This window comes from Scomber japonicus, chromosome 1 (assembly GCF_027409825.1).
Source record: "Scomber japonicus isolate fScoJap1 chromosome 1, fScoJap1.pri, whole genome shotgun sequence".
In the NCBI taxonomy this organism is placed as follows: Eukaryota; Metazoa; Chordata; class Actinopteri; order Scombriformes; family Scombridae; genus Scomber; species Scomber japonicus.
Genome location: NC_070578.1, coordinates 33258242 through 33273489, shown reverse-complemented (window position 1 = coordinate 33273489; position 15248 = coordinate 33258242). Strand labels below are relative to the sequence as shown.

Genomic DNA, 15248 nt, shown 5'->3' with positions numbered 1-15248 from the left:
CCCCACATCGTTGGTAGGGAGTTAATTACAAATAAAGGCTATATATATTCAAGTAAAATCTTCTCTACAATAAAATGAATGTTTAATTATTCACTCCTATATATGTCCTATATATATGACACTTTGGAAGATTAGATGTAAATAAAACAATAAATAATTTCTGTTCTCATGGTCTCCAGAAGATGAAACCTAATTATCTGAATGTACCTCTAGTTCAGGGGTGTCAAACTCATTTTCATTCAAGGGCCACATACAGACCAATTTGATCTCATGTGGGCCGGATCATTAAAAAGATGGAGGGAAGGAAGGAAGGAAATAAGAAGGGAAGGAAAGAAGGAAAGAAGGAAAGAACGAAGAAAAAAGAAAACAGGAAGGAAGGAAGGACAGAAGGAAGGAAAGAGGGAAGAAAGGTAGGAAGGACAGACAGAAGGAAGAAAGGGAGGAAGGAAAGATGGAAGGAAGGAAGAAAGGAAAAAAGGAAGGTAGGAAGGACAGAAGGAAGAAAGGAAAAAAGGAAGGTAGGAAGGATAGATGGAAAGAATGAAAAAAAGGAAAAAAGGAATGTAGGGAGGAAGGACAGATTGAAGGAAGAACAGAAGGAAGAAAGGAAGGAAGGAAAAGAACACAGAAAGGGAAGTGGGCCGGATCGCACCCCTCGGCGGGCCGGTTCTGGCCCACGGGCCGAACATTTGACACCCCTGCTCTAGTTCCTCCCTGAGGTTCACATTTATGTTTTGGAGGTGAACATTTCAATTTTTCCAATTTGGTTTATGACCAATTACTGAACTGTGTGTTATGTGCTAATCAAATGTTAACTAAGGTGGTAAACATTATACCTGCATAGCATCAACATGTCAGCATACAGACATTAGCATTTAACCCAAAGCCGCTAACATGGTTTCCGACTTTGTCAATAGGGATGAAGGAAAGGGATAATCAACAGCTCCTTCTCATTACTAGCAAGCACCAGTGTTGTATTCCTGTTCGGGCCACAGGCAGATGAATGGCGTGTGAGGCGAGAAGCAGGTCATGCTCTTTCAGCTGGTATGATTGGCCTACTGTCCATTTGGCAGCTGGTTAAGCATTAGCAGCCCAGATAAAACACCACACAAACAGTGATGAGATGAGAGGACTGAATCATCGGTAGTGGAGTGAAAGGAAAATGCCTCATCACAGATGCCAGCTCAGTCTATGAACTTACTGTAACTAAAATCATAATGAGGTGAAGAGAAAACTGAAATGTTGTATTTTGATAAGATTTTGAAGTGAAATTACTTTAGACACTGGTGCACGATGATCAAAAACCAAACCACAAATATCCATAATGGCAATAAGACCTGTTGTTGTTGATATGTGTGACCAACCAGCAGACTGTAATTGAACAACTTTAAAGTCAATATAACAGCTAATCATACAACTACAAGGTACAATCTTCTTCTTTTTTTTTTTTTTTTTTTTTTTTTACAAAGCATCAGCCTCTCATCAGTCTTCTGTCAATATGTCAACACAGTGTGACAGTTTCAGATGTCAAATGCACTTTGACACACACACACACACACACACACAGAAAAGAGAGTGTTTGGTACACATGCCTGGCATCTTATTCACTTTATCACTGATTGTCAGTTGGTGGCAGTAACACACCATGAAACTTCCACTTATTTTACTGTAACTATGATTATTTTCTCCACTCGCAAAACATTTATATTTTACAGGGACAAATATAAGGTCTTGTTAACGTTTCCAGTGTCCCGCCAGTGTCACATAGGGAAATGTACTGTCTTGCTGTCTGTGGTAGGATTCAATTAGCTTCCAGTAAACAATGCTTCAGTTTTCCCGATCTGTAATTATGTCTGCCTGTTATCTCTTTACCCTGCAGCCTCCTGGGCGTAACGGACAGAGACGGAGAGCAGGGAAATTATATTAGAGGGAGGAAAGAGAACTTGACAGGGATCACAAGGAGCATAACAGTGAGCTGTCAGAGACCTGGTGAACCTGGAGAGCTACAATCATCCTGTTGCTGGATGATGCTAATATAATTTCGGGCTACATGGACGCTGCGGCTGTCTCCTCCGCAAATGTAGGCACAGCTGCGACCATCTTTAGCTGTCACGTGTCGGAGGATGGCTATGAGAGTTAAATAGCCTGGGTGGAAGCATCTGTTTACCTCTATAATGAGGCCCTGAAGGAGGCGGGAGAAGAGCCGTGGGATGGAATTGGAGAGAGAGAGAGACAGAGAGAAAGAAAGAAATAGCAGACTGAGAGAGAATGAGAGAGAGTGTATGAACCCAGTAATCTGTAGGGAGTCAAATATCTCTGAAGAGTATATACCATATGTACACCTGATAGAAAGACAGCAACACAGTGAAAAAAGAACCAGATGAATTCAATCAACTGCCTCCACTAAACAACCCCGCAACTGGCAAAGCTGCAGCTTAGTATTCGGTCAAGGTTGATTTTCTAAAAATGGAACATAATTGCAATGATGTGTAGTGACTGACATGCAAGGTGGCTTTGTAGAATTTCATTAAAGGCTGGCAATATTAATTTTTTTCCCCCTGTAGATTCAATTAATCACTTAAAATGATCAAAACCAAATGAATAATCCCACTAACAAATATTGCTTTAACTCCCTCTTGTCTTTTCCCACTAGATAATGATCCAACTAACAAGTAACAAGTAACAAGTAGCCAAAACCTGGTAAAGCTTAATTATCTGTGCATTCATCTTCTCCATCACCATGAATGTGATGTGGATACTGTAGTTATATATACTAATGCATTTATCAATATGTGGTAAAAAAAACAAAATCTAACAAATGCATTTTGAGTAAGGTTTGCTAAAATGTACTTTAAGAACATACATATATATATATATATATATATATAACTGCAGATTTTTTTAATCGTTTTTTTTTGTCTTGGAAACCAGTGGGCTAGTGGTTAAAGTGCTGCTAACCCTAAAAGTTTTTCGTCTAAATCTATAATGTTGCTTTTCATTAAAAGCTGCAATACAGAGAAATTTGACATGCTATCATGTTGGCAAAAGGTTATGGCTAAAATGCAAGGATATATAGTCATCTAATGGAAGTTATGTTTAGTTTAACCAATGTTATCTCTGTCACTGCTTTGTTTGAGTTGGTGTTAAATCTCTCACTTTGATCCTTTCACATTACAGTCATACAACCAAAAATATTGTTTAATGTTGCAATGTTGTATAAAGTATAGGTCAAATTAATGACTTTTTTCTGTTAACATTATTAACTGGAAGTATTCACAGTCAGTAAGTCATAGGAGTCTTTTATTTCCATTTTTTCCAAAAATACTAACTATACTAATGTATAACAATATAAATTTAACTTTTGGTAATCTTGCAATAAAAAATGTTGAGTAGAGCTCTCTAGTACCAAGTGTTACAGCTGTTTGTGTTGCCTGTGCTTTGTGTCCTGGGCTAGGTGCACCTCATTAGTGCACAATGAGGTGCACCTAGCCCAGGGAAGAGGAAGTAAAACACTCCAGATTCCTGTGTCAGAGGAGAGGCATCTTATACAGGTATGTGGAATCTGGACTTGCCTCTCAGCCTCAGATTTTATGTTATTACGTGTTTCTGTTGTATTTTGATAGTTTATAGTACGTAATGGTTTGAATTGTGTGTTTTGTTAATAAATCCAGTGGTTCGGATATTGTTAAAGGTGTTAGAATTTTAGGTAGATAGTGAATTGTTGTTTGCCCCACAGGTGAGGTGTAACACAAGGGATGTAAGATTTTTCCACCAGTATAAGAATGCAACATATTGCATTGGTAGTTTATCACAGAATGTTTGCCAGATAGTAGCAAATAATACATATTCTGTTTAAAAAGCTTTTCTTCTGCCAATATGTCTCCATCTCCTCTTGTCCTTGCCCACCAGATAAGGCCAACACAGAGCAGCATGTGGCTAAAGGCGCCATTGGAACTTTCTTTTTCTGTCCTTACCGTCCTGCATATTCAGGCTTTGGTCTCCCAACACTACCCTGCTTCTGAATAACAAAAACTGCTAGTTCATCAGCACACTACAAATGCAATTTATTCCAGCAAAGACAGATGCGATAGATAAGTGGCCCCCTCTTAACAGCATTACTTACAGGAAAGAGACAAAAAGATGAAGGAGAGGACAGGAGAGGAGAGGAGAGGGGAAACATTAACGTGACTGTAGATCAAACTCTGAGGAAAGGGTGAATAGGGGCAGTGGACAGTGAAAGGATGGAGAGAGTCATCGGGACAAAAAACGAATGGAGGGAGGGTGTGGGAGGAGAAAATTATGTGCTGAGAGATAAACCACCTGAACAGGGACAGGACAGGGTGACCCCTTTGCTGCAGTGAATTGTGGGTAAGGAGGGAGGCAGACACTAGAGAAAACCAACAGAGTGTACAATACAGAGCAAATTACATTGTCACACATCAAGGCTCAGGATAGCATTCAGGGCGCATGATGTCAAGCATGCTCACATCAAATAAGCTGCACGGTTACATCACAGTTGCTGTGTGAAAAGCTCCAATCACAAATATTGAGGATATTTTGCTTTCAGCTCATGTAAATCATTACAGGTTCATGATGCCATTTAAAGACAAGAGTGAAATGCTTTTCTTTTAAGTTTTCTTTTACTTCTCACAAAGGTAAACACATTTAGTCCCTGACAGCTCTGTTATACAGCATTAAATATTAATGACAAAGCCACATGTACACACAATGAAAGATGACTTTGTTATCTGATGTCAATAACATAGCAAACACCTATTTAACAGTAATTGCTATTAAACATGCTAAACTGTATATGTATTTTATTCTTAATGGGAAGAAATGACATTATTATTGAACAAGTCTCACACAGTCAAACTGATTTGTAACAATCTGAATCCTGCAAACTCAACAGTATGAGCAAATATTTCCTTTTTTCCCCCATCTGTCAGATCCCACTCTCATTCATACAGGCACCTGTTGGCATGTATATAGGAGCTTGCAGGACAAAGACCATGACACCCTACCTGCTTCCCACATGCAACACATGCAATACCTAATTGAGAATACCAAGCCAACACTGCGGCTGTGGATTCAACTCAAGTTTTATTACATATCATACATTCAGTGCCTTCTGTGTAAATAGAGTACAGAATACTGACTAAATTCAAAACGAATTTGGTTAATTTATTTTTTCGGTTGTTTGGCTGAGGGATTCATTACTGTTTGTTTTCACACGAGAATCCATAAAAAAGCATATATTGTGTATTATGTATTAATGGCAACACAATATGCCATCTTTGTCACACCTGTGAAATGCACTATATCTGATCAGTTAGACACTTCTCTCAATATGAGAATGCTTTTGTTTCACTGATACATGTTGTATCCATACTGTATGAAACACTAAAAATGATATTATCCCAGTTTTCAGTGTGTGGAGTGATTTGGCTTTCACATCTGATTTGGACTCCAATGGTTTCTTAAGGTGGCACAGACACTTTTGTGGACTGCAACTATGTTCGACGGTGTCAATAGTGTCTATAACTACTTAAAAGTCTTAGACTCTTATGAAAAACATCCTGATGTCTGGAATTATCCAAAGTGTGAAAAATATTCACATATTCATATTCACATAAAATATTTTTTGAGAGCTGACCACATCCTGATTTTCCTGAATGACCATTACATGGCCTAACAATAACCTGGAGCACCCTGGAACACCATAAATATCCTCATTAGTTCCTCAGGGATTGTATTTGTGTACTACATGTACTCATCATCTCACACACACTCACAACACACTCAGTGATCAATGCGGGCTGACTCAGCAGACTGGCTGGGCTTTCCAGGGCAGAGATCCCTCTGACACATCTACTGTGTCATCACTGAAAGTGAGACGCAGCAAATCAGTCGGACCATAGTAACACTGACATTGACATCACGTTGGCACAGTTACCTCACAGGGCCCTAAAGACCTAAAGAACTAGCTGAAGGGTTAGCATCCTGACCCTTAATATTATTTTTGACTGCTGGACAAGTTATGAGCAGATTATGTTTTCAGATGCCTGAAATCTCTTGGATGTACCCTGTTTGCTAAAATAAATATCTATATAATTGTCTTTGTCAAATAACCTTTGGAGGAACAGTTGCTGCTTATATTTAGTTAACTGGCGACTTTTTCTTTTTCAAATCCATTATGTGTGACATTCTTATACAGCAGAGAGAATGTTTAGGTGGATGTTTAAGTGCACAAAGCTCAGGACTCTCTGGAGACAAAGATTTTCATCCTGTGTGCCATGTGTTGCTAGGTTTAAGCTAATGCTACTCTTGGCTAATACTAAGGAAATAAGGTTTTAGTATACAACAAGTAACTCAAAGCATGCCTTCCCATTTGAAGTCAGCCTTGACCTTTTCAATAAGTAACCAAGATCATGATCCTAACCATGTGTTTTGAGTTGCCTAAAGATAACTATAATAATTTAAAGTAAGCTTTAGTTGTCACAGGTCCATATGAGTCAGCAGGGTATAAAACTCTGGCAACTCCAGAAGACATGACTATGCTATTTTGCTCAGCTGTTGTTGCTCAGTAAATAGATGCAATGTGGAAATTTATGTAAGACAGCATAAAGCACAACGAGAGCTTATAGTTTCATAGCTGTCTGGCAAAGGTTTACACTTGTTTAAATGACTGAGGAGCAGGAGGTGACCAGCAGGATGTGATAATGTGTTAAGGCCACTTGGGATGTAGTTTATCTGTTCAATGCCAGCTCCAAAATAAGACCTCAGAGTAAATCATCTAGGGATGCCCCAAACATCTTTCAAAATATAAATTCTTTACCACAAGATGTTGAAGTACCATTAGCTAATTTCTCTTCTAATGTGTCTTAAGCCCTGAGTTCTCTCCAGGGGGGATTTTAATATTGCATGTGCTATTCTGTGATTTTGATCCCATTCTCAGAATATATGATCTTTCTACCACTACCCCAGGAATTAATTATAATAAATTAGATTTTTAATTGGGCTCTGTGATTCCTGTGATTATGTAAAGTCCTGTTCAGGTAGATGTCCTATGTTTTAAAAATGCATCACTGATTAAACTCTGATGCAATGATGGTATAAAGACTTAAGACTTACAAAAGGGTAAGTCTGAGAGCTGACAGGTATCTTGGGTCATTGTCACTTTTTCTCAGCTACACTCTGCTGCTCCAGGTTTCAAAACAAACCTTCAGAAAAACTGACATTTCAGACACTACATCCAAAATTTGTGTTTTAAAATGACATCAGAAGGCAATGACACTGCAGGGTGGATGTTTCAGTTTGGTTCAGTGAGGATTTGGGATAAACGCCTGCATTACTCTGACAATGGGGGATGAGTGTGTGTTTATGCCTCCTCACCATGCATCTCTGGTTGTGTTAATGAAGGACAGCATGACCTCCCGTTCGGGCCATGATGGGCCCGGCCTGCTCATTAGTCTTTATCTGGCTCAGGCTATAGCCCTAATATCAACAGCACTGTATTTACCTACTGCTTGCTTACAAAGCTGACTGCAGTTTTAGTTCAAACATGCAAGGTCACATATAGCTAGGGATAACTGTCTTTTTTAATTATTTATTTTTTACATATACTTATATTCAATGAAAGTACCAGGATACAATGAACAGTATTGATTGTATGATTGTATGCCCCTAAAGATCCACAAGTTGTTATATTTCTTGACACAAACACTGCAGATTACAGAGGGAAAGGGTCACACTCTGATGAGGACAGATGAGAAAACTGCTTCCAGTTATAGGGTTAAAATCCCCTATTAGTAAGAAAAACAACAAAGAAACGTCAATAATTAAAAACAGTATGAAAAAACAAACAAACAAATGTTTCAAATCAAATGTAATTAATTTATTTATTCATTGCAATATCTGCTGATGTATCAGTGGAACCGAGACAGGCATGTTACCCACACAACTGTGTATATTTACACTCGCTCATCTCTTGCAATGTTACAGTGTTGTGCTGATAATAATTAATCACCTCGCACAACATACACATTTGAACCCAGCATTTAGTCGTCACAGCTGACACATATACCCTTGTCTGTCTTCTTTCCCCCATCTCTCCCCAGTAATTCACACGTTTATGCTCCCACTGAGAGACAACAGGGCTTCACACTGAGGGTCATTCATCAGCTTCGCCCTCCTGCAAGGACAGGACCTGTCCTGGACCAGGATGGTCCTGTCCGATCCTTTGCATCCAGATAACAAAGTGGAAAAACAAACCCATGCCGACAATGCTACATCCTGCAATGGCATTGGTGTTATAATATACACACACACCAACATTAAGTGATGTGTGTTCTCCTCTGTGGTTTCTCTGGTCCTATTTTTGGTCAACATAAACCAACAACCTCTGCTGCACGTTTTACATCTCTTCTTATAGACATAAACACACACACAACCACATGTATCCTCTCTCCTTCAAGGGCATGCCTACCCTGAGCTTTAAGATTCAAGGAGACGACATATTGCAAGGAAAAAAGCATGTTAGCAGTTACACACACACACACACACACACAAGGTCACACACTGCCATGTTGCTGCATGCCGGTAAAACAGAGAGGAATGAGAGAGATTCCCTACCATTTCTCCCACTGGTCCTCCATCCAACCCTCTCCTCCTTCCCCTCCCGAGTCCATACTGTAAGTGAGGAGGGCATCCAAAGCCGAGAGGAGGAGGAGAAGGAGCAAGGAGGTTAGAAAAGTGAAGGAGGGAGAGAGGGAGGAGCAAACAAGAGGAGAGCTGGAGGAGAGGGAGGAGGGGTGCAGCTCGTCCGGGTCGATGGGAGAGGCGTCCGATTCAAAGCCCTGCTGCTACCGCTCATCCGGAGAGGAGAGAGATGGAGGGGAAATTATTCAAAGCGGAGGAGCTGAAGCTGCCAGAGAGGAGTAGTGTTATATAATATACCCTCTCTCTTTCTCTCTCTCTTTCTTTGATGTTTACTCTATCAGATTTACTATGCCATTGCAAAAAAATGCTGGTGTTAGCAGAACATGCAATGCTACTGAAAGCCCAAACAAGAGAAACATCAGCACAAGAGGACACTCCTCTCTCTCTTTCTCTCTCTCTCTCTCTCTCTCTCTCTCTCTCTGTCTTCCTCTCTCTGCAAAACACAGTTGCGCTCAATTATTCATGAGGCTCATTGATCATGTAAGACTCCCTCTGATTCCCCTATCTCTGTGTCTCCATTCATCATCTTTCTGGTTTATTACAACTTGGGTAATATGTTTGTAGCTTTGACCATCATTCTTACCAGTTATGATAACACTGTATTTGCCAAGTTACAGTGACTACTAGGATTTGGGAACAAGGTGAGATTGATTAAAAAAATAGTCAGACATCATACAGGTTATAATCATGGCAATAATCCCGATTATATAAATCCATCTATTTGGAAGTTAAAAAAAAGGCTAATCATCCAATAATGCTGGTAACCACTTATTATGAAGAAAAATCATATGTTCATAGCTGCAGTGATTGCAATAGACCAAAAATGAACAGTAGGGTCTTGTAACGTGTGATGGATTTTTTGTAGTAGATAGTTTGGGTAATAATTTCGCCATTCACCTTCTTTTTCTCTAGCAAATACATATGGTGAACCTTGGGGTTTGTTTACAACCTGTATGATTGTATGACTATGATCGTCATGTTTCTAACATTTTTGTAGCAATATCACTGTTAGATTTGTCAGTTTTATCAAAAGGAATGATTCCAAACCTACACAATTGAGGTAAAAGTTGTAATAAACCAGGATTATTTTATAACCTGTGCTGGTCTTTGCTTGTTTTGGCAGGTGGTTAAGCTTCCTCTCAAAATCAATGAGTGTGTGGAAATGAGCACTGGCGCAGCGATCTGTGTAGCCAATTAACCCTATGAATGCCACTGACCTTCAAACTTGCTGTTAGCATGTTAAACCAAAGCATGTGTACTGTACTGTATGTGTGCAGTGATACAGTAAAACAGAGTGACCTGCTATTTTTAGCCACCAAAGGCTTCAATATGCATGTAGGAAAGTGGTGTATCCCACTTTAACATTGGCTTTGCTTCTGGCTTCTTCCGGCTTTAATTTGGCTATTGCTAAAAACAGGTACAGCTGACCAAGCTTTTTAATTTTTTTGTTAAATTAAAAAGCGGTGGAAACTACAAAGTGTAATATAAGGGCTTGCTTGTGGTGACAAACTCACAGACAATTATCAACCAACTCTGGTGTTTCCCTCAGTTCTTTGGAGCATTGTAACATCTTTTAAGTATTTGTCTTTCAGCAGCAGACTGCTGCGCTCTGCAGACAAGCTCTAATAAACCCACTGTGCACTACAAAAAGGCAGGCAGACAATGTTAACAACTAGCTGGTGAAAAAACAGCTAAAGAGTGTGACATTATTTCTGAGATAAGATGGAAACAAACAAACAAAAACAAGAGCTGAGTATTGGAGTTATGAAACCATGGCAATATATTGTGATGCTAATGTTGATCTAAGTCTACAGGAAGGCAAACAGGCAACTATCTTCTAACATGTGAGCAATAACAAACCATGACAATATATCGGGGTATGCATTTGTCAACTTGTTTTGATGTTTCTCAGTCCTCTAGTGGCCAGAAATCACTTACTGCAGCTTAAAGAGTATTTCCCTTGGCCATGTAGTATTAGTATTCATCACAACTTAAAACAGTTGCAGTTGTGCTTTGGATAACCTAACTCCAAGCTTCAAAATGTATTTTTATAGAAGGTCAAAGATGCTAAGTCCTTGACTTTCTAAACTCTGAGCTACCAATGCGAAGCCATATGGCCATACAGCACTGCCACGGCAACCAGCCAGAACCTATGGAGCTCACACATACACCCTCACAAACACACACACACACACACACACACACACACACACACACACACACACACACACATCTGTGTCTCCATCATTTTGGAGGATTTACATTACTTTTTGTCCCCATAAGGGAGGCGGCTCCCCAAAACAGAGTGTAAACAAACACACACACACACACACAGTTCAACATACATGTGCTGAAATATGAGTTCATTCATCATTTTATGGAAACAAAAATAATGAAACACAAAGTAAATCCCATTATGTTTTTAACCTGTTGTTCAGATGTTGTCATGTACCTACTGTCTTTATAAATTCAAGATAATGGAGATTCCCAAAGCGTTCATTCGAAGAGAGTCATGTCATACTTCACATTCTATAGCATTATTTACACTTTTCTTTTTATCCCACTTGATGTGAAGCTAGTGTCAGTGCAACCCAAACTGCACACTTCCTTCACACTGATTGAAAAAAATCGATCCGCAGAAATTGACAGCACATCTAACATCGCCAGCTCTCTTGCATGGGAAAGGGTTGTGGCTCTGGTGCCCTTTTCAAAAATCTGTCCCTTTAATTTTATTATCTTGGAAAGATTGGGAAAATAAGAGGAACAATATCATTCTTATTTCCTTATACAAAATGTGAGAAGAATTCAAATTTCAGCTTGTCTAACAGCATTTAGCATCAACGTCAACACAAGAACAGATCTGAAAGCAGGAGAACATCTTGCTAAAAATGGAAAATTTGGTATAAAGGAACTGTCTCTATCTGGTTTAGATGTAGACCTGGTAAATGAGGCCACTGTTTGAGAATGAATTAACTGCGAGAGAGAGAGAGAGAGAGAGAGAGAGAGAGAGAGAGAGAGAGAGAGAGAGAGAGAGAGAGAGAGAGAGAGAGAGAGAGAGAGAGAGAGAGAGAGAGAGAGAGAGAGAGAGAGAGAGAGAGAGAGAGAGAGAGAGAGAGAAGGTGAAGGGGAAGTGCAATCAAGGAGAACATGCCAATTCAGCAAAATTGAGTGACAGCAGCAAATGATTAGCAGGAGGTAAACTGCAACCAGAGCAATTGCTGTCCATCCTGTCTGCCTCTCCTGTAGATGGAATTCAAATCAGCTCAATTTAAATGAGCTATCTTTCTCTCTCTCTGTGCAGATAAATAATCCTGTTAAAAACACCAGACATCATTTATTGTTTTCAAGAAAATAGAAATAGGCACGCAGTGAATCATTGAGGGGAGAAACTGACACTTCAAAATGTGCTTAACCGCCCTTTTTTTCCACTCTCCCTCTCTCCCTCTCTCTCTCTCTCTCTCTCTCTCTCTCTCTCTCTCTCTCTCTCTCTCTCTCTCTCTCCCACCCTCACATCCCTATCACATCCCACACCCTGTGAATCCATCTGCCTAAACAGATCTTGTCGGCAGAGTCACATCAGTTGGGAAGCTGGAAGGAAAGCAATGGGGTCGGGGGTGGAGGGGGTTCACAGGTATTTATGTGCTCTTTTTTCTTCATTTTAAAACATTTGCTTAGTCTTTTTAATTGCAGCCTATATTCATATATATATATATATATATATATATATATATATATATATTACTCACATCTCATGTCATGAAATGTGTCACATCTTACATTACACTCTCTTCCCCACCTCAACACTGCAGGATAATTTAATAACTCAAAAGACAGTTAATGGTTTTTGTCTTGAAGCCAATGAAAAAGTATTGAGGTACAATTAAATGTTATCCTTGCTGCTCATGTGGCTGTATTAGTATGTTGGTTCATTTTGTATAACAAAAAGTCTTAAGTCTTATTTCCTTTGTGGCGTTTGATGTTGAAAGATGCATGTATCCAGGGGACAGGATGACATCATATTACCAGCAAAGCAATGCAATAATCAATAAAATCAATCAGTCAAGTGTTAAATGAGTTGCACCATTTTCTGCTAATGGAATACAGTTCATTTAGCTGCTATTGTACAATCAAATCAATTCAGAAAATCAATGATGAATCAACATACAATGATCAAATCACTTACAGTATGAAGAAAACAAAAAGACACCGAACACACAGACAAAGCGGTAACAATGAAATTCATCCATCTATTCATTTACTGTTGCTAAAGCATAATTGTCCTTTTAAAAAGAAAAATATTGAATTTCATGTGAGAGCGATTGGTTTTGCCCCAAGAGTGATCTCTGGTTTCATATCCCTGATGGCATGAGTTCCCCCGTTTTTCCCATAATGCACCACACCACAGCATGGGCTGCAATCACTGTCTTGTTGCTCCATGCATGCTGCATTACTCACACCCACACCCACACATACACACACAATTGTCTTTATATCCTTGTGAGGACACTCATTGACATAATGCATTTCCTAGACCCTTACAATAATATTAACCTTTACAACTAAATGCCTAAACACAACCCTCACCATAACCCGAACCTAAACCCAGTTCTAACCCTGACCTTAAAACCAAGTTTTAACCCTCAAATTTGAAGTTGTGAAGACTGGCCAAAATGTCACAACACTAGTTTTCAACTGAAATTGGTTCTCTCAAGATCGAAACCTTAGCATTAGCACCTAGCATTTTATTCTGTGTTTGCTCTAATGTGTGATGTCACTTGAGGGAAATGTGTGACACTCTTCTAATGTTTTGTGTGTGTGTGTGTGTGTGTGTGTGTGTGTGTGTGTGTGTGTGTGTGTCACACTGAGAGAATAAAAGCACGGCAAAACCATATAGCTAATACCTCATCCAGCTTCTCTGAAACATGTTCATTTGAGCATAACCTCTGATTCATTTGGGTCTTGTATAGCTCCCCAACACAATTTTTTATCATCACTTAACCAACTAAGTATGTTTTTATGCATTTAATTTATTGTTTCTGTAAAATAAAATGTCCTGTTCTTAGTGCAACCTGATTCTTAATGCTGCCTATTTAGTCTGGCCAACAATTCAACAACCAATTCCAATGAAACAGACAAAGAGAGTAAATACTTAACTGGTAATTATTTGAGATAATAGACAAATTACTTTGATTTACAGTTGTGATTAATTATATTTCTGCCTTTAGCTACTGATGAATATAGCACATAAACATGCAATAGTAATTCTTAAAAACAACAATAACATACTTAAGTTCTGGCCAGTTGCCAAGGCTGTGCTGCATGGCCATATGGCTGCATGTAAGTGGCTCAGAGTAAAGAAAAAAAATAGAAAAACAAGGTATTATTATTGATTATTTATTATTTTTATAATTATTATTAATTACCAATTACACACACATACATGCACACACACACACACACACACACACACACACACACACACACACACACACACACACACACACACACAGAGAATAACAACTGTCCTAATGTGACAGAGTCTCCTGCTACGCCCTCTTGTGCCACAGATGATCTATGCAGTGTGGGAGACTTTAAAGGTACAGTTCACCCAAACATGAAAAGCCAGTATTAATGTGTCACGCTCAGCTCCAGTGAAATCAGTAGAGCCAATAAACAGATTTTACTGAAACTGAACTAAAACACAACAATAGAAAATCATGAAGAAATGATGTCCTGATCAAAGCTTAACAACAGTTTTTATTTCATATTAAATAATACTCTATTAAGTAAAAATTAGTAAGAGAAACTACAGCCAGCATGACAGCTTTCCTTTTATGGTTTTGCTTACTTTACATTGGAACATCCTTTTGTGCTTTGTATAATATCTGCAAGGAAATGATTGTCAGGGTAGTTCTGTGGTTACCTGAAGGTTTAAACAGCCGCTACTCATTTGTTGCTTCGGCAAAATATTGATGATTAAATGCAATTTTCTGCCAACATCAGCACTTCACAGGGAAATGGGGAAATGTCACAAAATAGTACTTTTAACTCTGCTGGCATTGCTCACATTCAGTGTGAATCTGACTGCTGGTGTGTTCAGGTTCAAGTCTTCAATGCTGTGTAACAGGAACATATTTGAATGTTTTACCAGAGCATAAAGAGTTTAGTGACCAAGTGATCAGAGGTGAATGAGCTTTAAAGACACTTAAAATGGCTGAGAAAATCACTGCTAAAATATGCTTATTTCAGGAACATCCAAGTGTTTTAGACACCACAGTCATAGTTAGACTAGTGGATATAATTTTTTCAGGTCACGCTATAAAAAAAATGGAGTCCGGAAAGATCAGAGAAAAGAGGCCAGAGAAATCTATTTTTGATGTTTATTTTTGGACCCTCAAAGCTCTTGCCTAATAAAAAACCCCAGCTTGCAATATTGCAATCTTCTGATTTTCTGGTAAGGAGCTACAAAAGCAAACCAACCGTTGATTACCATCAGGGGTTACTTGATATGAAGAAAATATGAAATA

The 15248-nt window shown here is 38.9% G+C and overlaps 1 protein-coding gene across 1 annotated transcript in view; it reads right to left on the bottom strand.

The window, feature by feature from the left end:
- mapk8ip1b (mitogen-activated protein kinase 8 interacting protein 1b) overlaps positions 1–15248 on the bottom strand; it is a 51679-nt gene that overhangs the window by 33086 nt on the left and 3345 nt on the right. The window lies entirely within an intron of this gene.